A 24,852-nucleotide genomic window follows, 5' to 3' on the forward strand; every position below is an offset into this window, starting at 1 on the left:
GAAGTTTTCACTGCAAGATTCTCTTAAAGAATGCCTACATTAACATACTAGTAGATAAATCTGTTATTTTATTTGAGACTAAAAAATACATCCCATTCAATTTTAGGTGCTATAAAATTAAATAGATACTATCTAGGCCAACTATAGCAACTATTAACTCTTAGTGCTACGAGTAAGGGTCTTGTCCTGGAAGTATCTATCTATTCATTCTTTAATTAATCCAAGTATTATTTACCGAGAACTTACTATGTGCCACCTACTGCCAACATGACTTAGACAATAGGTTGACAACATACAACCACAAGCCAAGTCCAGGCCACTGCCTACTTCTGTAAATAAAATTTTCTGCAATGTAGTCATGACCATGTATTTTCCCACTGTCCTGTAGCTGCTTTCATACTAGAGACCATACGGTCCCACAGACAAAAGCATTTATTATCTCTCTCTTAAAGAAAATGTCATAACCCCTGGTTTAGACGATTAGAGAGATTATGCCTGGCTTAGTTTCCTGATATGAATACTGAAGACATAAATTTTTACCTTGTGAACTATATTTCTTAGCAGGTATAAAATGACATCTTAAAAATATGAATTAGTAATAATTATTACTCATTATCGACATATTCTGAGTCGAGTGTTTTGCTAAGCTGTTTATAAGAATAATGTCACTGGCTGACATCTATCTACAAGGGGGTACTAACATTAGTTCCATGTGAAAAAATAAAACCTGGAGCATCCAGAGCTTAACTGACATGACTGGAGTACTGCCAAGCTGAGAGAGACTTCTCTGCTATCCATATAGTGAAGACTAAGTCTTCTCTGAGCAGGATTGCAGTGAGGACTGAACGAGGACCCCAGTGGAAAGGCCTTGCAAAACACAGTGTGAGGGGGCCAGGGATTTAGCTCAGTGGTTTTGCCGCCTGCTGCGTAAGCGCAAGGACCTGAGTTCCATCCCCAGTACCAAAAAAAGCACAGTGTGAGATTAAATTGTTTTAGAATACTTGTAATCATCTTTAAGGGTTAATTTCACCAGAGCTACCCAACAAATATATTTAGACAATTAATTACTCTGAGTGCATTTTTTGTCTTTGTGAACACTTGGGTCCAGATATACAAAGGAGTCTTAGAAATAATATATAAATGGTATATGCCTGTGTATTGTTGCTATAATATCTGAATGGCATAAATTCACTTGTTTAGCTCACTCTGTCCTGTACATCTAGCACAATACTAAAGGCTGCATGCTTTCTGTAGGATGCTCAAGAGTAAATGCTTTATTTTATATGTTATACGCATCTTAAAAGGGAGGGAGTGGGTAGGTAGGTAACTACCCTAAATGATGAATCACTGTGTTTAAACACTGTTCCATTAATTCGAATGACATTTTGACAATAGCATGCTGTCAGCCCAATGGTTTGACCTGTACAACAACCTCTAATTATTACTAATTAAATAATTAATTATTCATAGAAGTGCATGCCATTAGCATAGCAGAGATGTGTTGGAATATGAGTTATATGAGGTTTATGAATCTTCAGAAAATAGATTCTTTAATAAATTAATAAAGGGGCTCTGGGGTTTCATTAAAAGGTGGCTGGAGGGTGTGCTTGCCTGTTTCCAAGGAGACCACAGGTGGTTCACTGCTTTTTTTTTTAAGTTAAACTTGTTTGGGCTAGATGATTTTTTTTTACCCTTTTCTCACTGCTCTGTCCTCAGGCAGAGAACGGAACATTTTAATGAAACCCCTGTTGTCTTCATATCACTTTGATCCCCTTGTGTTCTCTCCAGTCTACACATTGGCCAGGCGGATGAAGGGTTTCAGATTTTCCCTCCAGTATTAAAAACTGTGGCATGCCCTCCATGAATAAACAACATTGCAGTGGAGACCCAGTGAAAGGGAAAGGCAGAGCAAACAAAGGGATGGAGGAAAATGCATAAATTCAAATGACACCAGCCTCATTTACCCACTTAATTACCCTGACTCCTGACTCTGTTAGCCACTGCCATTATTTTTCCAGTTTAGCCTGATTTAAAGAACTTGGAAAAACAGGCTCATCCGTTTTTTTCTCCCCCTCAACAATCTTTTTGCCACATGGAGTTCCGCTTCTCCGTTATCTCACCATAATAATGATCATGGTAATATTAATATCTTCCAGCACTGCTCACTAAATAGTGATAAAAATAGTAATATTAATGTTTTCTAACATCCATTTTTGATGCTCTGAGGCACATTATAAATTCTGTCTTTGTTTAAGCAGTGGGGAACCCACAAAATATCATTACAGTTATCATTAGAACTCAAGGGCACGCTCCAGAAGCTGAAACCTAAGTGAGGCTATGTCAGCAAGCATTCCAGGGCCATGAGTGGAACAAAAAAATGAGAAAATAGAATTTCTATACTGTTTTAAAATTTGACCTATTTTGAAAGAGATGGGTTTCTTTTTTAAAAAAAAAATCTAATGATTACTCTTAGAAAAGATGGAGCATGTGGTGTTTTTGAACAATCAGTCCTTCGAAATCAGTACATCTCATCCACCTTTTCTTCCACCATGTTTCTTCTTCCTTTGCAAATAGGAAGGGAAATGAAACCCTACTTAACAGTATTGATCAGCTTTTTGCGACTCGGGGAACATGGCACTCTTCACCTAGGTGACATTTCCTCCAGGCAAGGGTTGGCAGAAAGCAGCAAGGAAAACCTCCCATGACTGAGCTGTAGAAGGCCAGGAAGGAAATGCTGAGTTCATTTTCATTACTAATGGGGGCCTGCAAAGTGGAAACAAAGCTTGCCCTGGAAATACGTAAAAGAAAATGCCCTTTAGTGGTGGGATGAATGTTCTGCCATTTCCTTTTACCTTCACTGTCTCCACCTAGAGAAAAAGCTGTGAGTCTTAGCAAGGTGGACCTCACATCTTGTGGCTGCCAATCACGGGGAGCCTGGGGAACTCTCTCCACACTTAGGGGTTGGTGTTAGCCGACTCTGGCCTAAGTTCAACAGTATATGGCTTTTCCCCTTCTCCTTTTCCCACTCCCAGTCTTAGATGTTTTTGTTTTATTTTTCTCTTTTTAAATTTTCTCCCTTCACTTCTCAACTCTTTCTTCACCTCCACTTCCTTATCACTCTTCATTTTGGTTATTTTCCTAAAGCTGTCTGCTAAATGGTCAGTTATGTTTCCCTTTTTTCAGCTTTTAAAATTTAGCAAATACATAGATGGCACTATTACTTTATAAGTATACAATCAAGAGAGGTAAAATGATATCACCCATTAAAGTTAATTACTAACACAAATGGATGTTTACTAATACTTATTATAAGAATAAGAATCATTTTAGGAAAATATTATTAACTCCCATACATAGGCATCCAGAGCCCTACACTCTTCTGAAAAGTGAACTCAGAGAAGATTAAAGCCTTAATTGAACACATGCTTTATTTCTGTATTTAGTTTTCCCAAACAACATTATTTTAATGTAAAACTGACATTCTGGAATCACTCACATGCCCAACAGAGTCAAATAATCAACAACAGTTTATAATAACATTGCACCAGAATAATTAATAAAATCTGAAGTTCAATGAGGAGAAATGTGTGTTCCCCAAAACACCCTGAGGAGGTAGTCATTTCCATCTGTGATATTTAGAAGGTCTAAAGCTATAAAAATTTGAGGGAGAAATTAAGTATTTGGGGACTGGTCATGACTCTGCCCATACTACTTTGGTTTTTCAGTTATTCTTTGCTCTTTTGTTCTGTTTCAGTAGATGAGATTTGCTCAGATTTGCTGGTTTTCCAAAGTACTCCCATTCTGATGCAAATTCTAGACAATAATATCAAGATGAAAATATCAGTGCTTTTTGTTGCTCTAATGATTATTTGCATTCTTAAAGATAAATGTCTATTAGCTCCAGCTTTGTGAAAAGAAGGAACCAGGTGATCTCTTGAAATTCTTCCCAGGCTTCTGAGTCCATCATTGACTTACAAAGTCCCTTGCAGTAGAGTATTCCATAAAATTAAAGCAAAGGCCACTAAATATAATTTTTTACATACAAAGTGTTGACTATATAGAGAGAGATTTAAGGACACTGTTTAACATATTTAAGCCAATAAATAATATTAATTAGGATGCATTATAATTGTCTTTTCATAAAAGATGGAAATGGAAATGTAAGCTTAGAAGTGAAAATTTAGTGTGGCTTAGAATTCTTGATTCAGGAGCAGGTGGTGAAAAATATTATGAATGTTGTGTTGAATGCCATTCAACCCAAACAGGGCTCATAAAATGCACTACAGCATCTCCTCATCCACTTTACTCATGGCATCAAGGCAGCCACAACAGTGCAATTAAAAATATTCAGGAAAGAGGACTTCCAGAACTGCTTCAGAAAGTTGCAATAACAATGGGATAAGTGTATTCAAAGTGAGTAGGAGTATTTTAAGAGGGTTTATGCCAATATGTCCTTTAAATTTTAAGTTTTTAAAATTTAAACTCACTGTATATTTTGGTCACAATTTTTACCTCTGTAATATTAAATAACTGCTAAGCAATAATTACTATGTTTAATGTGGCATTTGTCTTTAATTAGGAAATATTACCTTAATGAAACTTAATTATATAATATGGGTACTTCTTGTTACAGGGAAATACATACTGACTGAAGCTCTTCCAGTGTTTCTCAAATTTTGCTTACACTCGGTCTTGTTTTAGTTCCTTCATTAGGGGCATTTAATATTTTTCAGGAACTTGTATGTTCAGATTATTTCCTGAATGAGTAGAAAAGTCTTTGGGGTGGATTCCAGAGGGGGTTTTTTTAATCACATTCATTTCTTATTTCTGTCATGGTAACTGCCATAAACTTAATAGGTTAAAATAACACAAACTTATTATCTCATAGTTCCGTCAGTCAGAAATTCAACATGGTGTTCTCTGTACTATAGTCAAGAGATTGACGTGGCTGTATTCCTTTCTGATGTTAGCTCTGAAAAACAACCTATTCCCTTGACTTCTCCAGCTTCTGGAGGCCATTCATATTCCTTGGCATGTACCCGCCACCACTTTCTCCCTTTTCCAAACTAGCAATGTTGCTTACTTATGTTCTTCCTTCTGTAGTCATATCACCCTTTGACCATAGCTAGGAAATGTTCTCTATTCCTTAAGGACCCAGGTGATTATACTGGACCAACCTAGTAATGCCAGATATCACCTCAGCTCAAAATTCCACTCTTACTTGCATGTCCAAAGTCTCTTTTGCTGGAGGCATGGATGCATCTAGGATTCATTATTCTGCTGACCACAGTCACTGTGCAGATAAGATATTTTGTAAAGAGAATCTTTTCTATAAAAGACAGAAGATCAGAAGCATAGATACAATATTACAAGGATTCACATAAGAACATATGGCACACACTAGCTAGACAATGAAAGATGATCTACTAGAGACTATTTACAGTGGTGTGAGAACGGGTGGAGAGGCTCCAGGGACAGTGCATCAGGAGAGGCAATACTAATTTTCAGCCGATGGGCAGACGAATGAGCCGTTAAGAGAACCTGACATTGTGGCTTCCTGGTACATTGAAGCATTCAGTTTGGGATGACTCAGCAGGTACAGAATTTGAGAAATAAATAGCAAACACTAGTTTTCAAGTGCCCTCTTCAATCTCTTTCTTGTGCTATGCCAATCAACATTGCCCTGGCCTGCCACCCATTGGTCGAATCCAACCAGCAGTAGCCTGTAAGGCAACCCATTAGCATAGTTGTTGGGTACAGAAGATGGACAGCAGTGAGAATCAGAAATGAAATGGCAAGTGGAAAAATGTAGTATAGGTAGCCATCGGGGCATCATGTTAGAGCATTTAGGCACAACTTGAAACAGATGAGGATATAGAGGCAAAAATAAAGATTTTTTTAAATTCTAATAGAACAAAAATGCTATACAGGAACTCCTGACACCAGCAATCATGCTCAAAGCCCATGTGTTCTAACATTTTCTGAGAAAAACCATGAGGGTGGGAGACAACTAGAAGTCAGCATTCAGTCAGAGAGTGATTCACTAAGAGGGCCAATAGTGTTCCCTTTTTGTTTATTTATATCGTCTCTGAATGCCAAGAAAGGAAGAGAAAGTACAACGATAGTGATATTCAATGGGCTTTTTTACTGTGTTTTCTTTAGAACTAGTCTGCAGTGAAAAAGTCCATTGAAACAGAAATTTTGTGGCTCAGTCTTTTTCCATCTCATGATGTGAATATTTCTGCTGGGTCATTACACAAGGTACTATTTCAACTGTCTCTCTTACATAGGCTAAGACTAGGTTCAGGCTTCTGCTGCTTCTTAGCCCAGTGATCTGGGTAGCCACTTCCAATAGGTCAAGGATGTCCCTGAAATGTATTTAATTCATGTAGCTAGTGGGGCAGATGGGACTGTATGGACCGGCGGGAGGCTTTTAAAGTGGCCATAAGCTGGAAGGGTCGATTTTCAATCTCTCAGGAAAATATCACAGATGTTATTGCTGTCCTACCAGAACTGTGCGGCCCTCATTGCCTATATTTTACCTTGTAATCTAACCTTGGGGGAATCTTCTGAAGGTGTGACCACAACAGGCTGGTAAATAACACAGCTTCATTAGTTTTTCTTAGCATCCCTTTCTCCTTAGGATCCTTGCTGTGCTAATCCTGAAACAGGGCTGGCCTTGGGAACCAGAGCCAATGGAAGACACAAATACATCTTGCAAGCCTTCACTATGCCTCTTGGAAGAAAAATCATCAATTTAGTTCAAACTAAAAGCCAAAACATAGGATCTGACCTGAATATATTTTATATAGCCTGGACTAGGCTATATCTGGACTCAGTGACTTCCTCATCTGTGGTGATATACAGAGGTTTACTGATCTAACAGATGATCTTCACATCAAGTCTTATAAGAAGGAGTGTGTTTCTTGTACATGATAGTGCAGCAACTTGTTTGCTAAGTTAAAGAAGTAGGAGACTCATGTGGTGTTTGTCAACTTCTGAGGAGAACTGGGGCCCAGGCTCTTTATGCACTCCTCTCTGGGCCTATGCCACCTCCCATGTGTTTCAGTGAATTTATATGTCTAATTTCCTTAACTTGTATTTGTGGGGACTTCTGATACTAACCTTAGCTGGATATACGAAATTGAATTATGTACTAATACAAATTTGAAAATGGGGATCATAGAGTATTCTGAGCCCTTTCCCTTAGCCTCAGACCTACAGATGGGAGAAAACAGGGATGTAAACACACTGGCTAGAGTCTTCTGATTTCCAATAAAGCTTCAGTCACATCAATACTCATGAATCAGTGAGTATATTACCTCATCTATACACTTGTCTTTTACTCGCAGGTATTTCTAGCTTTGTTGAATCTTATTTTGAGATGTATCCTGGAAATACTATTAAAATGATAAATGTTGCAAACTTATAACTTCCTATTTGAGGAGAGACGTCACACTAAATGCATATCATGTCAGGGCCTCTGTAGCACTTTATCTTTATGGGGCATCCCTTTATAATAAAAATGTCTAGTAGATATGTTTCTCTTCCTATTAGATCATGTATCACACATGAATATTATATATATTATATATATGTAACATGTAACAGGATTGTACATAACCCCACATAATTCATATAATATGTATATGTATAAGACACTCAAATATGTACATTTTTAAAAAAATCTATGTGACATCACACAAAGCCATGGAACACATGCACACATATATGATGCAAACACTTATACATAGTCAAATATGCATAGTGCACATGGTGTGTAACATATATGTATTTTTAGGTATATGAGAAACTTGTACATGATAGGTATGATATAGCACCTTTGTGAGTAGGTAAACATAATACATATTGCATAAACACTATTTATACTATTTATGGTACACAATATGATGTGATAGAATAGGTTACTATAACATATATGGTTTTGCTATGTGTTTTGCGAATATATATATATATATACACATATATAACACTATACATAAATGGATATGCCATGCTCACATATAATTTATAAAATATTCATATATAATATGTTAATATAGCCATGTACATGTATAATATAAGTGTATTATAAATATACTTCCTTTTCTATTCTGTATTGAAATTCATAAATATAAAATATAATCTCACATGTAATTTAAATTTTTAATAAAATGCCTTTTTGTAAAGGAGAAATAGAAAGAAGCAACTGATAATAAAATGATATGTATTACATTTTGGAAAATCTTGGGCATGACTACACTAGAACTCCTGATGATTAATTAGATTTTTTTCTTTACCTACTTAAAGTGACTATCTTTTGGTTTAGAGCTATAAAAAGATCAGAACTCATTCCAGTCAAGCTAAACAGGAAAATGAGAGAACAAATGGAGAAGCAAATACTAGAGTGAAAACTAACATTAACCTGCATAATAACAGACCAGATTTATTAACATATTATGAGACGAAGGGAGAAAGAAACCTGAATAAAGAAAGGATACCCTGCCAAAAACAGTACCTGGGTTTTGCATATAGGAATGTCTATTGAAATTCAAAAATTATGAGGGACGTAAAACAACTCTTTAATATCAGACTATCAACAATTGGAGGACATTAAAATTTTTGTATCTCATCCACTAGGTTCCAACAGCATACACAATTATTGGGACTATGAAATTATCCCTGAAAGTCTCCAAATTACACTCAGGGCTAAGTCTCTCTCACTAAGAGCTCATGATGTACAGAACAGACTAACTACTGCTTTTACCCAGATCTTCCCTCTCTGATTGGTGGATTTGAATGAGAAATGTCTTTCTTTGAAAACTTGTCTCTTTCAGATTCATAATTCTTTTATGTCTCTATTTAAAGAAATATTACAGTTTCCTACATACTGACCTTTCTTAACTTTCATCTCATATATGTAGATGAGTTTGAATATTTGGAATATTTAGTCTACTCAGGGCAATTTGAAAATACCATGAGTATAATTCAATGAACTTTTCTTAGGATTCATTTGATCTCTCTCAAGGTCACTGCCCAAATATTATTCAAACCTCCAAAACACAGGGTTTGCAATGACCACCCTGATTCAGTATATCCTTAAAGAACTCTGATTAAATAACAGAAAGAGAGCATAAAGATTCCATGACTGGAACTGTTATATCCAACCTGGGTAACAAGCTATATTCAAATTTCTGAAGGTCATATAGATGACAAACTTTTTATGTGCATATCGTTCCGAACAAAATATTAGCACTTCATATATATCAAAGTGAGTCAGTACAAAGTAAGAACCATTACATGTGTTATCTGCCCATGAATTGGTCCTGACTGGCAACATATGAGGAAATGCAGATCCTCTTTGTGTTTACCAGTGATTCTTTGATAATAGCAACAAATATTAATTATGGAGTACAATATTTATGAAATGCCAGGCCCTCTTCTAGGTATGTCACCAGCACTAAGGTACTTAATCCTCACAACAATCTTCCATATTTTCCACTTCAAAGTTACAGATGAGAAACAAAATATAGAGAATTGAGTAACTTGTTCATACTTTGATATTATTAAATGATAGAGGTTATTTGAACCATGCAGTCGGGATCCATAGCCTTTTTTTTTAAACCAATAAGCCCTACTGACAACATAGCTTATTATTTGCTCCCTTTGAAATATATCACCTGTTCTTGAAAACTCAAAGAGAAAAACTTGGTGATTGAGCAATCTGGTCTTGATGCTTGATGGCAAAAAGTTAGCTATAAGTATTGTCAAAGATTTATCCCTAAGAGTTTATTTTTTTCAGTAAGCCTTTTTTTTCCATTTAGTTTATTGGTACATTTTAGGTATACAATGCACTTACATTCATCTTTGGGATCTTGTACCTTTACATGATGTATCTTGGTTCTTATTTTTTCCCCATTCCCCTGCCCTCCCTTCACCCCCTCCATCCTTCTCTATTTACAAAGACTTTGTTTCTATGTTTTTTCCTTTCTCATATTTTTTCCTTCTTTCCTTTCCCCTTCCCCTCCCACTTCCCCTATTCCTTTAGACATTTTCTGCCTATTTCACAATATCAATTATATATTTTGATTCTTAATTACACTTTTAATTTTTCACACCAGAGAAACTATTCAGTATTTACACATGTGTATTCTATTTATTTCACTTAAGAGTATGGCCTCAATGTGCATGCACTTAGCTATAAATATCTCTAGTTTCTCATTCTTTATGGCTGAGTAGTACTCCATTTAATAAAAAAACCCCACATCTTCTTTATCCAGTCTCCAGTTGATGGCAATTGGGCTATTTCCAAGTTTTAGCTATTACAAACTGTGCCACTATAAACATGGGTGAGCATATATCACTGTGGTATGATTCTTTTAATTCTTTTGGGAAGATACCCAGTAGAGGAATAGCTGGGTCAAATGGGACTTCCAATCCTAGTTGTTTGAGGTATCTCCATATTGATTTCCGCAGTGGTTGCACCAGTCTGCACTCCCACCAACAATGAAGAGGGGTTCCTTTCTCCCCACACCCCTTCCAGCATTTGTTATTGGTTGATTTCATGATTGCAGCCATTCTTTCTAGAGTGAGGTAGAATCTCAGTGTTGTTTTCATCTGCATCTCTCAAATGACCAGTGATGTTGAACATTTTTTCATATGTTTATTTGCTCCTTTGACTTCTTTGTCTGAGAAATGTCTCTTCATTTCAGATCCTCAATTTTGAATTGAGTCTTTGATTTTGGGAGGTATGATTTATTTCAGTTCTTTATATATTCTTGATAGTAGTCTTTTGTCTGAGGTACAGCTGCTAAAATTTTTTTCCCACATTGGAGGTTATCTCTTAGTTCTGTTGGTGGTTTCTATTGCAGCGCAGAAGCTTTTTAAGTTGTTGATTCTTTCTGCTAGTTCACCTCCTACTGAGGATTTGTTCATAATGTCCTTTCCTATGCCAGTGTCTTTGAAAGTTCTACCTAACTTGTCTTCCAGAAAGTTTAGTGCTTCTATTTTAATATTTATATCTTTAATCCACTTAAATTTTAGTTTAGTGCATGGTGACAGATAGGGGTCTTGTTTTAATCTTTAACAAGTTGAAATCCAGTTTTTCCAACACCATTTATTAAAGAGGCTATCTTTCCTCCAGTGAAAATTGTTGGCTCCTTTGTCAAAGATCATGTAGCTGTGTGTTTGGAGTTCAATAAGCCTTTCAAAAAATTTGTTTTGTGTAAGATCAGCCAACTGCCTATTTTATGAAATACTCACATTGAATATTGGCACAAAAACTCATTCTAATATTGTCCAGGAGACTAAGAACTAAGCTAACTGGAGTTAAATTTTCATGGAGAAGGCTGTGGAGTGTGCTTTGGTCATCAAGAGTATTCTCTTTGCAGCACTCAGTATCTTACCTATTTTTCTAGTTTCAACAGGTATTGGATACCATATGCCCAGCTTTCTGCATCTATCTTCCTTTTTCTACATGTCTCGTTGCAACGATAATTAGAACTCTCTATAGGGAAATTTTCCAAACGGCCAGGCAAGTTTGACGTGGTGGGCCATTCCTTGCTGAGTCCAGCTCTTCTCTGCTTCCACCTCCTGCTTCTTGCTTGGTGGAACACACCAACCACACCCCTCATCTTTTTTATTGTGTGTGCTTTTCCCTTTTATTACTGCAAAAGGCTGTGAATGGGCCTCTTGTATGAAAAGGGAGACAATAATCCTCATTTAATGGGATTATTTACAATAGGAAAAATAGCTTTAAAAAGAGAAAGTGGAGGAGACAGTTATAGCAAGAGGAGCGACTGTGAAGCCTTTCTTTTATGAGGAGCCTGGCATCCTCTGCACCTTTTCCTGGCCACCTGCCAAGTTCTCTTCCACTTGAGAGCAGCCCTTGAGTCTTGTTACAGTTTCCCCAGGATGGCACAGCAGACTGGCTCTGTGGTGTGACTCATTTCCTCAGCAAGAGTACTCTGGTACATTAACAGCTCTGTCTTCTTTGATCAAGCGACATGGGGCATCCGTTCTCATGGCTAAGGTTTTCAGATGATTAGTCTTTTCCCGGGCACACCCACATAGAGAACAGAGCCCTGGCTGTAGAGAAAGCAGCCAAGTCCTACTGCATAGGCAGAGGATGTGCTTGCCGTGTAAAGATAGGGCAGTTTAGACCCAGGCCCTCCCCAGGACCAGGCAGCACCCATGTGAGAATCTAAAAGCTCTGTGCTCTTAGGCCTAGTGGATTAGAGAAAGTTGCCTTCTATCAGCAGCTCCACATGGAGGTCCACACTGAGTACACACAAATTCTGGATTACATGCAGGAGCTTGAATACAACATGCCATTTCTCATGGCCAAATGAGCCTCAGATGACCTTGGCTTGACCTTGGCTTCTTGTGTTCGCTATTTGTTGGTTGTTCAAGTCTAATGTCATAGCCAAGTTCTTTAAATGTTGTATGTCTTGATTTCTTTACCTGTGAAATGAATATGTGTACCCACATGTAACTTACAGTCCATTCTGAGGAGTCTGTTGGAAAATTCATAGAAACCATGTAAAACAGCACCTTCTTCAGTGGAAGCTCTCCTTGCCTATTGGATGTTATCATTTGAATAGCAAAGGGCTAAGGGAATTGAGACCTAAGCAAAAATAAAGAATAGCTATGTGACCTGTAGGACTGCTAGCCTCACTCTTCTGTATGTTTTCCTTTAAAATCCAAAATTCTGTCCATCACTGAGAAAAACACTAATGATGACAATAATGACTGATTTTTATTGTGCACTTACCATATGTCAGGCCCTGTGTTAAATATTTTGAATACTTAATATCGTTTAATCGTTCCAACAATTTTTCGAAATAGCTTTGTCTATTAACCCATTTTCAGATGAAAACCCTAATGCTCAGAGGACCTAAGCAACTTGTCTCAGGACTAAAATCCAGCAAGTGCTTCTGGAGGCATTGGGGAAACTTCTATTTGAGGACTCCACTACACTTTCCACTACTGAGATTTGTTGAACTCTGCATAAATTCCTCACCCCTTAATCTTTTTCTTCTCTATTTTTGTTTTCTAAAATTGTGTGTTTTTTAAAGTATATGCTGACTCCCTTCTGGAAGCAGAGATCATGACATTGTGGGCCCTGATACTGCACAAATAGGTTGTGCAACTGCCAATTTCCAAGTGAAATGAAAATATTTAATGTATCAATAAAAGCACATTAGCCACAGTGTTATGAATACAAAAGAAAATACAAAGCATTGCCTTTTCCATGTTTAGTAGAGGATGAAGGAATCAGTTGCATCCTCTCAAAAGTCAGTGAGGCTGATGAACATGGAATGGAGCTCTGAGGACCCTCAAAATGTTCAAAATGGAAGCATTATCAGCTACAGCCACTTTTGTCTATTTCTAAGTCTGGTTGTCTACTATGCTATGGTTACTGTTAAGTCATATTTTTATTTCTACAATTATTATTTTTTAAATAAAGATGGCTTTGCTAATAGACTGATGTGATCTTATTCTTTATCTGGATTATTATTTCATTTTTCTCTTCCTTATTTTATTTATTCATTTTTTTTCAAATTGTGCTATTTTTACTTGGCTCCAAGAGGCATTGGTCATTAAAACTATCCTAATAATTTTAATCAACTTAAAACAATCCAGGGATAGCACAGCTGACAATTTGTATGGGACTTCTAAATAGGTGTTAAAGCAGGAAGGATGTGTTAAACAAAACAAGGAGTCAAGGGATCTGCACCCTGAAAGTCAGCAGGATGTGACTGAAGAAAAGATTTTTCTCATCAGGAAACCTACATGGACCCTGCTAGAATGCTTCTACTTCAACACATATTGAAGTTTAGAGTTTCTGGAACAAATTATTTCTGGTGGAAGTGCTCTGAGATGTAATCATTCATTATATAAAAGTTTTCTCCATTAATGTGGTCTTTAAATTAGTTATAGCTAGTCATACACAATTATTCAAGAATGAGTCTATCATAACATAAGATGCATCTACACTTGTCCATGCCAATGACTAACCCTGTTCTAACACCAGATAAACAAACAGTTTGGGGAAAAAAAGCAAAAGAGACATTGGCATTTATTTCAGAAAGGTAGTTTTTATATAAACACTTGAACGGTAGTGGAAAAGACTTTTTTTTTTTGGAAATGCTACTGGGCAGGTGTCATAAGTTCAGTTTTCATTCTATAAATACAAGAACATGGATACCTGCTTTAGCTAGCTGTGTAAATGGAAAGAGATAACACAGAACATAATTTAGACACTCACAATGCATGATACAGTTATGAGAAATAGATACCTGTGCTTTGAAAAAGCTCTCATCATATGTTTTATTGTCACTCCAGGAAAATGGAGTGCATTGGAGTAATCACACCATACAGGCAATCCTAGCCATGAGATAATGGTGGTTGCTTACTCTATTTTGAGATCAAGCCAGAACAAAGCATAGTCTTATAACACATTGGAAACCATAGAGATTATTAAATCCAACTTCCATGTTTTACATTGGAAAAACTGAGGTTCAGATAGCAATAGTTATTTGCTCAAAATCAGCCTCTAATTCCAGGCAGAGGCAAAGGTAGTAGCACACATGCCTCTCATTGGTTCATCCTGCTGTTTTCCTTGCAATATCACTCTCACTACTTAGAAGTCATGTGAATACCCCACTCCCTAGCACCCCCCTCCCTTCCTCTCAGTTGGGACTTATTATCTAATTAGCTTTGGAAGGAGTTGTACAGTCATGCACACTGCCACATGACTCACAGTAATTATTTCATCCAAAATATTGGAGCAATTACATATTAAAATAATAAAACACATGTACTTAATGTTATCATGTGCTTCTCAAAAGATAAACAATGTCACAGAATGCAATACCTTGACTTTTAACTTTTGTTCTGCCTGGACTACTATTTTCCAGTCTTAACCTAGGTGGAATAGACACACTTTTTCCATCCAATCACCCTGTAGTTCTTAGAGAACACCTCTATTACCTCATATATTACCTTCATTAGGATAACAGCTGAGATTACCAGTGATTATAAGGTCAATAATCAGCATAGTACATGAGGACCTAGTGAGCACTATGTAAAAATTTGATGGATGGAAGAGGACAAAAGAGAATGAATGAATGGACATACTCAGGAACTATGGGCTATTGGGCAGGAGTTGAGGTGATACGTAGGTCTTGTGAAGATCACAGTAAATCAGACAGAGATCAGCATGTGATATATGAAACTTCAAGTTTTCCTGTATATGAATATTTATATAGTTAAACATATAAAAAGTTTTGCTCTATTCCTGATCAACGAGCCCTACACGTGTGTCTGATCTGTGTTATGCTGTCACCAGGAAGAGGTGATGGCTGTTGGTCTTCTCCAGCAACTGGCCATGGGGACATGCTGATATTTGGATGATCCTCTGAGGTCTCTGCTGCTGATTCTTGTGCTTTTGAATTCAGTCTCCACCAGAATTAGGAGGGTCAAGCTTGTCTGCCCCTCCATTTCAGCACTTTAGTCACCCTCTCCATTTCAGCACTTTAGTCACCCTCTCCATTCTCTGTAGCTCTGGTAAGCATGCAAAGGACATTTGTTCAATTTTAGGCATGCTGGAGATTCAAGAGTGGAGGTTGCTCTTGAGTTAGATGAGGAGTTTTGCTTCTTTCAAAGGCTCTTTATTATTCTCTTTCCTGCTGGGTCCCTTCTTATGGTTATGAAAACTGAGCTCCTTGGCTGCTGCTATGAGTTTAGGTAGGTGACTATCTCTGCAGACTCCATTTCATCCGTTTAAATGTAAGGTATCTGAACTTGATTAGAAACTTCAAATATATATCTATGTTGCTCTTACTGCCATCAGCAGGCATAGCTAATCAATCTTAGTGTTTATTAATGAGCACAGATTTGGTCTGAAATCCTTCTCAATCCTTGAGAGTGATAACTGGTAATATTAGGAATCTCTATTACATAATTTCTGATTTTCTCTTAAATGAGCATGTTAAAAATACTAAGTGCCAAAATTCTGGCTTCTTACATATTTGAAGTTAGACTTTTGTCATAGAATCAAGTTAGTGAAATTAGGTGATATTCTCAATATTACATCAGTTTCTAGCTGCTTATGGTTTTGATTCCTATATCCAAAAGGAAATCCATGTCACACAGTCTCTCAAAATTATCTATCCATTCACATGTTCATTAAATGAACGTGAAAGGTCTCTACCAAGCATTGTATTCTTCTTTTGCTACACAAATAAAAAACTGAATTAGATGAAGACCTTGCTCTCTAGAGGCCTTCAGTCTAGTAGGGGAAATAAGGAAAGATACAGGAATTCTTAAAATATTTAGTGGGATGTATTCGGTGACTAAATTGAAGCACCAAGAAGAGTTTGGGAACTTAGGGGAAATTTTTCTCATTTATGTTAAAAATATCAGACATGAAAAAAAGTATTAAAAGTGATTTTACCTAATTGATCTATGAATTGTCTTCAATAAATGATGTGCAAGATTCTTCAACTGGCCAAGGAGAGTGATCTGACAGCTTATCCCAGCCTTGGTATGTCTACTGACTGTTCTGCTGTTTCCCATAAACTCAAAGGGACAAAGCTGTGTGAACTATCTATTGTGCAAGGTTACTTGCTGCAGCTTGAATTTCATGGGACCTGGCATTAGATTACAGACTAAGCCATAGAGTAGAAGAGCAGTTAAATATAGTACATCTGTCTTAGCCTCTAATAGACATTCCCTGATGGAAGTGATGGGCATTTGGAGGGGCAGTGGCCATATTGTTTCAGAGAGGGAAATAGGTTGTGCCAGATTCAGTCTGACAATTCTGCAGTACACACTAAAACTTCTACTGCTGTTTTATTTTAAAAATTCAACATAAGTCTCATCTTTTCAATGAAGAAACATACATGCAAAGAACTGATATATGTTTCTTAAACAGCCACCCCCAATTCATAGGATTTCCTGGACCAGAAAACACAGTTCCTGGTTTCCCAATCTAACTACAAAGCCTTAAATTCTACTATTAATTAGTTTTGTTTGTCTTTCCATTAACTTAAATCATCTACCACCAACCATCAGCTGTCATAAATCCTTTAAACTTTGCTGAAAAACTTGTTCTATAATTATTGATCGATCTACATTGTAAAATATCTGGTAATCCGTGCAGTTGTTGTAAGCATCATGCCAGAGCTAACCTTTTTATTTTGATGTGGACTTTTTCCCACCTAGAAAGCTTCAATCTCAGGGATGTTCCATAGGCCCTGTAACAGGGCAGTTAATAGGTTTCTGAGTGACTGTGCTGAACTGAAGACTGTTGCGGTGAAATTTTAAATTGCCCTCTACATGCAGTGAACAAAATAAGATTCAACTAACTTGCTCAAAGACTACTTTTATTTTTATTCTTTCCTTAAAAAATGGAAAAGCATCATACTGACAATGTTTTGGGAAGGGGTTTAATTTATATTTAATTCATTAAAATGTGGTACCAATCTGTTCCCTTTAAAATAAAAAGAAAATTTTCTTGCCAATAATTTAATTTTGTGCATTGGCGATATGACATCTAATGTATATAGCCAATAAAAGACACATGCAACACACACACAAAAGATGTAGTTTAACATATATATAAATATATACATGAAATGGAGAAGAATGTACAGTCATAAAAATACATAAGCAGAAAGCTCCTTTTGTCAGAAAGCATAAAATTATACTTAATGCACTTAGTGCACACTTTCTGCAACTCCACTCTGTAGAACAAACTAGAAAAATGCAAATGACCAGCAGAAGAAGTAAAGGTTGTGGCACAAAAGGAGCATAGAAAATGCCTAAACTCACACCTTCCCAATAAATAACTTGTTTATATTACTTTTCCTGACATATTACACAATAGTGTCATTTCTTTTAAAAAAAAAAAAAAAAAAAGAAACACATATACCTACTGTTTTATTCCTTTCCCTTTGCTTCAACCTAAACTTTTCCAACTCAACAAGTACTTCTGAGTATGTTCTACATTAACCAGGCACTGAGATGGGCACTAGGACTTTAGAAATGAAAAGATTAGGCTCTTGTCCCCAAAGAACTTATAGGCAGATAAGTGGGACAGCATTTGTTTCTTCACACTGTAGTTAATAACTCAAGACCTAATTCAGAATGGTCTGTTAAGCAGGGAATGGAGATGGCTGTGAGAGAACATCTTTGCAAAAGCATAGTGTTGTACTGTGAGCTTATACCAAACACTATTCCTGGTCCAAGAGATATAGAAGTAAGATAGGAAAAATCTCTGGTCCAGTGGGTCTTATACTCAGGTGAAAAGACACTGGCACCTACAACAGATAGAGGAGCAGGTAATTTCTGATAGGGGAGACACGGTAAATGAGCGGAATATGGTAAATGAAAATTATAGTGGTCGTCAAGGATCACTTGCCTTGAAGAAATGTTTCCACAGAAACTTGAAAGAAGTGAAGGGATAGGGCGTATAAAGATGTGAGAGAAGAGTTTTTGTAATGAGAGGCAGCAGAAATTGACAAGCAACTGAACTGGCATCATTGAAAGAAAAGCAAGAAAGTCAGCAGGGGGAGAGCCAAGTGAGCAAGGGGAAAAACAAAAGAAAATGAGATCAGAGAAGATAGAATGGGAAAACTGTACAGGATTTTGCTGATCAGGGTAAGAAGTCTGAACTTTATTCTCAGTAATTGTCAATTCATTTTATGTGAAGAGATGATATGACTTGATTGATGTGTTCTCTTTGTAATCAGTATCCGTTGGCATAGCAAATGCATAGAATCCATACCCATAATGAAGGATTTGGTCTGTGTTTAGCATTAAGACAGAGACAGGTAAGTCTCTGTAGATGACTATTATGGATTCATTCCCTTCTATACATATACATGCTGTTCTCATTTCAATAAACAGAACATTTTCTTCCCCTTAAATCTATGCTAAACATCATAGCTTGCTAACAACACACAATAACAGAAATGATGATCTGGGTCTTTCAGTGATAGGTCACAAGGTTTCTTACAGTCTTTCACTAGATCTCTTGAGAAACTGTCTCGCATACCTCCTCTAAAATTCCAGCCACCACAAAGTTTAAGTCCTAAGCTACATGAGGATCCTGTGTGGGGCACCCTGGTGGAAAGCTGCAGTTGAACCTCCAGGAGATTGCCAAGTGTCAATTGCCACGTATGACAGGACTAGATGGTTAGCCCATCAAAGCTTGAGGTGAATGTAGTCCCAGTAAAACTTCAGATTGCAATTTATTGAGGACCTACATGCAAGAAACTTGTAGGTAAACTCAGTCAATTTCCAGAAAGATCACTGTTTAAAGTTCAGGGTGGTTTGCAGGAGTGATTGGCCAGGATGTTTTGGTTTTTGTTTTTTGTTTTTCTTCCCCAAAGGAGTTCATGGTCTTTTCCAACCATTCTACTGATGTCAAATGTGGTATGTCACAGGCATCATTTTTTTCTTCTTTTTATTCCTTGCTTTTCCAAAATTTCTGAGATTTTCCTCTTTTTTTTTTTTTTGGTACTGAGGATCAAACTTGGGACCTTGCGCTTGCAAGGCAGGTGGTGGAACCACTGAGCTAAATCCCCAGCCTTGAGATTTTCTTGTTAAATAATAGCAGGTGAAGTTCCTTCACATATTCTTGGCTCAGAATCACGAGTAAGCCAACCATGCAGGTCTAGATGTCATGAACAGAGCTCAATAATTTCTCAGAAGAGTCAAAAAGAAGTCCTGATCAAATATGTCTTCCACAGGTAGCTCTGACAATTCTTTCCCTCTCTTTGCAGTGTCAGGCATCATCATTTATGAATTTTATTGTTATTCTTATTTTTAATCAAGTAAATGAGATTTGTTTCATCAGTAGATAGTTGGTAGCTGCTTTCATAGGTCATTTTGTTTCTGTAGACACCCTGGATAGATACTCATGATTGCATAACAATTAATTGATGAATTGATCACCACACAGTGAGTTGAGTTCCTCTTAACATACCAAGATTATATGTGATTACATCCTTTGTCATCCATATATTAATTTGGCAGTGGTATATACTAATAGTATATAATAATACATTGCTTACTTCTGAAGTGGTTCTTACTGCTTAACTGTGGTTCTTATTTTGAATGAACAAAAGAAATGAAAAGAAAGCTTATAGATAAGCATGGCTATAAATGTAGCTCTTTCCACATTCTTAAACACGGATAAAGACAGAATTCTGTAGAACAAAACAAAAATAAAATAAAACCTCTGACTTCAACTCAGCATTAAGATCTTTTTAGAGAAAAAGAAAAAATAGAGAGGATATCCTGTAGAAGAATTATGCCCATCAATTCAAGAGGTAAAAAGCTTAAGCCAATATCAAACTTGGAAAGCCTTTTGACTAAGAGTTGCAGTGACTCAGTGTAAGTAAACAATTAGCGCCAGTAGTCTGTTGGTTCAGCAACGGAAATGGAAATCAGTCCTAATAAATTATTTTCTATGAACTTTCTAATCGTATACAGAGTAATTCTTCATCATCTAACTAGGTTGTTTATAAAAGTATGTTGATGGCTCTAAATAGATACAATTAACTTTCTATTTCCTGTTATAAAATTTGAACATTACAATAGTCTTGAGTCACTCATGGACTCCAGGGGAAAAATCATGTTAGTTATACGACTTCTTTTACATGGGGCATAAATGTAGCCTTTATATATTTTTTGCCATAACCACAATGAGACTAATCATATTCTGGTACCAAATTAAACTGAGAATTAGAAAGTTCCTTTTATTTTAAGGCATTACAGATTTGGATGCAACAGAAATTACCCAGCAGCAGTCTTCTCTGAGGGCTTGATCTTGGGAGAACACTGAGTCTGGAGAAGGGCTGCTGTGTATGATAGTACTCTGCTTTTGCTTCATATGTTGCTCTTGGAAACTATTGAAGTTTCTTTTGCATTATTTTTCCTAATGATGAAAACAGCTGAAATTAATGAATATTGTAAATTTAAATAACATTACACCATTAGTCATAAATATCTCAATAGTAAAGAATCATGTTTCCATTAATATTTTAAATGATCAAGAAGCTGCTCTAGCTACATTTTTACTGGACAGATTTATCACTTTGAGATTGGTTCACACATTGTGCCTTGTCGATCAGTTTCATTTGGCTGCAAGATACAACGACGGGTTTTGTTTTGAATATCTGTTATTCTTACAGTGTAATCTATTTGGGAAGGAGGTAGCTGGAGGGAGGAGTAGGGAAATAGAGTTAACCTAATTACAATATAATGCTTTTTTTCTTTTTAATAATTTATACGTGATGTATTGAAATGTTCTTTTATAAAGAAAATGTGGACTCTTTCTTCATCAGAGCAAAGTAAATGAAAATGCTAATTGATTTCAAATGAAATTATTTGGGTTGAATCTTATTTTTTAATGTTTGTAAGAACAGAATTTCTATTCACACATTTAGTGTCCATAAGAATATTTTGGTCGGGCTTTCTAAGTTTTGTGAAGGCTGGGTAATGGGAGCTCTCAAAGGAAAAGCAAGAGCCTCTATTTCCCTGAAGCATGTGCCTCTGCCTTAATTCCTCTGTCCTCTTGCTTGCTATTCCCTTCCACCAGTGCACACCTCAGGGAAGGGCAGCTGGCTGTCAGCATCTGCTCAGAGGTAGCTCTCTCCCCAGGGGACCTCCTCTGAAATGAGGATTTTACTTCTCAGCTATCAGAGTTCCTTGATTGCCTATCTCTAATATTGAGCCCACCTGATATTATTTACATATCTTTTCCTCAATGTCATCTTGTCTAGGACCAAAAAAGAGGAAAAGCATATAAAAAGATTATGACTCTTCAAAGGTGAAAATCAAATCATATTCCTATTTTTCCCCCTAATCTATCAATTTACTCCTGGTGCCTGTTATGTGTAGATACTCAATAATATTGGCAGATAAAAAATGAAAGCGCTTTTCAGGTCATGGTAAGGAATGTGAATCTCATTCTCAGAATAATGAAAGCATTCAGTTATATAAAATACATGTCATTTTGTGAGAAGAGGGATCCTCTTCTTCAGGTATTATGGCTACCTTTTCAAAATATTGAAGTTTCTTACCATTCAGTCCAAAAATCAGAAAGGTTCTTGTTCTGCAGTTACTAACCTTGGCCCATAAATTTAAGAGCTTTGAGAGCATAAAAGCATTTAAAGTATAAGAATCATCCCTTCCTCAAGTTGAGGGAACAAAATGTTCCTAAATAGATAAATAGTAGTTGAATTTCCTTGGTGGATATATGTAAACTGTGTATAATTATTTAAAATAAGGAATGGTGTCAATTGGTTTGTTTTATTAATAGTTATTTTAATTGCATAAGATTAAGGACTAGAGAGTGATAATTTAATACATACATACAGTATGAAAATCATAGTAGTTAACATTTATATCTCCTTAAACATTGTTTTTAAATTTGTGACTAACAGAACCACACATGTATATTGGGTACAGTGCAAAATTTCAGTCGCATATACAATATATCCTGATCAAATCACCTCCTGCCTATGAGATCTACACAACTTTGATTTATTTCCTACTCACTGTTTATATTTCACCTGGATTTTTACCTCTTGTGGAAAGCTTATAATGGCAATATCAACTATGCTGAAGAGTTAAATCCCTCTTTTTCAATATTTTTCTCAAGCTGTTTCATTTATTTTCAATTTTTTTCTTAGTATATGTTTGCAGGACATAAAGTTTAAATTGTTCCTAGTGGGTAAGCACATATACCTTACATATCTTAATATTTTTATTCCCCTCCTTCTCTACCCTGTGCCTCTGGATCTCCTTTCCTTTTGCAGAAGATCTACCTCCCTGTTTCCTATTGTCTATCTTTTAAAAAAATTATTTATATTTTGAGTTTCTCATAAGAGAAGTTATACAACATTTAAGCTTGTGTGCCTGATTAATTTCACTTACCAGTATGGTCTCAAGGTGCACTCATTTTCCTACAGATGACTCAGATCTGTCATGCTTTTTGGCAGAATGTACTGCTTTGTGTATAAATATCACATTTTCTTGATCCATTCATGTGTTGATGGATATGTAGCCTGATTCTTTTACCTATCATGAGTTGTGCTGCTATACACAAAAGTATGCAAGCATTAGTGTAGTATTATGTTCTTAATTAACTCTTTTGGAAAAAAATACCAAGAAGGCAAATAGCTAGGTCGAAGGGTTATTATATTTTAAAAGCAAACACTAGCTAACTGCAAGTATATTTGCTCATTTAATCATTTTTAATACCCTATAATTCCATTTCCCATTTTACAGATGATGCACTGGGAAATGAGGTAACTTGCCCACATTTTTATACAACAAATAATAAGAAGTTAGTATTCAAACTAATATAGCCTGACTCTTAGCTGTTCTCTTAATTTTTACACTGTCACTAAATGGACCTTTACTTGTATGTCTTCTCCACCAGATTAGGAATTTCTCAAACACAGAAGGTTATGTCTTATGTTTCTCCAGCTTCTAATTTCCCACCAAACTTCCTAATACACAATAGATGTTCAATTAACTGTGATTAAAATCCTTTAATGAAGCCATAAGATTATGACCTTGCCAAGGATTGCAAGTGCAATAGAAGCCATAAAAGAAGGATCTAATTGAGTCACCCAACTAGAGTCCATGAAGACTAGGTAGTTATAGCCTATAGTGGCTACATAGGGAATTTTAATTTCTATATTAAGCTTACAATTAGCAACATGCAATCAAATGTAAGAGTTATTTATTTGTATTTGACTTCTGTTGACAAAGATATGAGTCAGGGTGATTTATTCTTTCTGTCTCCTGTGTGCATTTCTTTGTGACAAGAGGCATTAGTTTTATTTCATATGGTGTGGGACAGCGATGGATCCACTAATCATAGTGCCAGTGGTGCTTTGTACTCTGAAGACTCTCAACAGCATTCCTTCCTCTCAGTGTTCCCAGAGAGGACAGCACCTCTAAGTACTAAACAGTAATAGTGGTGACAGTTCATACATCATCAACTTTACCTATAAGTAATGTTTGATCTTTCTTTGAGTTTATGCCTCATCCATCTAATAGTTTGAGTAGTTTAAGTCAATGCAGTAGTTCTGCACCACCTGTTCATTTAGAAACCCAAGCAGACAGATCATAATTCCATAACCTGAGCCTCTCACATGGATCATTTTCATTTGGTGAGCCAAGATAAAAGAGCATGGAGAGGTGGCAAAGAAGGCTTCTAGGTTGCCACATACCAAATAACACACATCACTGTCATCTGATTTCCATCTTGAGAACGCGTAGACTAATGGTGAGGGCAGGTAGGAAAAAACAGACTTCCTCAAGATCCTAAAATCACATTTACGCAAGAAAGTAAAAATTACTATTAACTAAATTTCTTTGATACCAGTGTACCTTTGCAAGTACCTGAGCCACCTCTGTACTTTTCCACCATGCTGTTTCAGCAGACTCTTCACTGTATCTTCAATGATCCAAATCACTTTTTTCAGCGAAAATCCTTTAAAGCAAAGCACAATACCACCTCTCTCACAAAGTTTCCTCTCATGATCTCTCTCAGAAGGAGAAGAAAAAAACTGGATAGCAAACTTTTTCTATCTTAGATTATCTAAGATGAAATCCTGGCAGGTTAACAGAAGAAGAGGCCCCAACAAAGCTTAGCCCAAAACTGTCTTTGTAGAGAAGAAAGAAAGGCCCAGAGAGAGGAAGGAATTGCCCATGGCCAAACACAAACCTATTGGATTCCATTCTTAGTTTCTTTCCAAACCTTTATGTTGTCTCCTCTTGCTAGGGGACCCATACTGTAGGGCAATTTTACTCATTAGATTT

The sequence above is a fragment of the Heterocephalus glaber genome, unplaced genomic scaffold (genome assembly GCF_053883595.1).
Source record: "Heterocephalus glaber isolate CG9 unplaced genomic scaffold, H.glaber_assembly_v1.0 deba00001523, whole genome shotgun sequence".
NCBI classification, from domain to species: Eukaryota; Metazoa; Chordata; class Mammalia; order Rodentia; family Bathyergidae; genus Heterocephalus; species Heterocephalus glaber.